Genomic DNA, 1,355 nt, shown 5'->3' on the forward strand with positions numbered 1-1,355 from the left:
TGGGGGGGCGGGGGTGCATGACTTTATTTCAAACCCCCGGCAGGGTCGGGGGTATCATTAGGAGAGACTTCCTCTCAAAAGCCCCCACTCTGGCCTGGCCTGGGGCAGCCACCTGGCCTAATGGGGACAGGTTCCGGGGAAATGAAAGTTTACAGTGCCAGGCTCCTGGCCTCCCACAGGGGGCTGAGGCCCAAAGGCAAACCCGCCCCCTCCTTTCCCTAGCAGCTCCCTGAAGACCCAGGAGGGAGGGGAAGAGAACAGGTTGGAGGCTTGATACCTCCCTGGTGAATCCAATGTGTGAGTCATGACGGTGAGAACACTTGGAAAAAGAAACAGGGTCATGGTGATGTCTTTGAGTGTCCCCGGTTGCTGAGGACTGGAGCCTGGGAACGGCCTGGCCAGGTAAAGTCTCTGTCTAAGGCAGCTGGCCCAATTGTAATGGGTTGAGAAAGCCCTGAAGGCCGGTACCCAGTACCTTGGTCCCCACCTGTGTGCCTCTTCATACCTACACTTTCCTTCAGCTTGCCAAAGCTGCTACTTTCCCAGCCAGAGTACCTGCTCCCCTGCCCCTAATTCTAGGTCCCCTCTTGCTCTCTGCCCAACCAGCCATCCAAAAGATGCCAGGCTCAAGTCTGCCCTTCTTAGGAGCCTCCTGCTTAGGAACGGTGTTTAAGTACATCAGAAGGAAACCTGCACCAGAGGTGAGGCACCTAATCCTGGGAAACAGCAGGCCTGGGATGGGGGGGGAAGGGGCACCCTGTGTGGCATGGCAAATGAGGCCAAGGTGCCACCCTCGGAGGATCCTCAGGTCTTACCTTTTAACCCCTAGTTTCCCAGCCAGAGCCATTCTGGGCTGTTACTGCGAAAGCAAGCATTGGGTTCCCGGAGCCTGGAAGGGGCTGCTCCCGGGGTCCTACCCAGAGAAGACCGAGAGGGTGGTTCTGCCTTCCCATGGGGGGCTCTGCACCATCCGGCGGCCCGGGCCCTAAGGGGGCCAGGCTCATCACAGAGTGATTCGTGCGGGCTCGGTGCCGAGCCGGGGACGCAGGAAGCAACGGGCAGCCCCCTGCCTCTGGATGCAGCTCTGGTTTGGAAAGTTGGTGCAGGCGTGGGACCTCAGGGTCTCGGGGCATCTCGGCAGCCCGGAGCCGTACAGGTTGTGGGACGCTAAAGCCCGGGCAGCCCCCGAGTGCCCTCCGCAGCCGCGGGGAGCTGGGCGCCTCGGGGCCGCCGCGCGTCTCAAGTTTGCTGCCCTCCCCGAGTGGGGGCGGGGAGGGCTGGGGTGGTCGCGGCGCTCACCCGCCACCGGCCCGGGGAGCCCTTCCTGCGCCCAACGCGCTGCAGTCCTCCTCCCT

This window comes from Suricata suricatta, chromosome 11 (assembly GCF_006229205.1).
Source record: "Suricata suricatta isolate VVHF042 chromosome 11, meerkat_22Aug2017_6uvM2_HiC, whole genome shotgun sequence".
Classification (NCBI taxonomy): Eukaryota; Metazoa; Chordata; class Mammalia; order Carnivora; family Herpestidae; genus Suricata; species Suricata suricatta.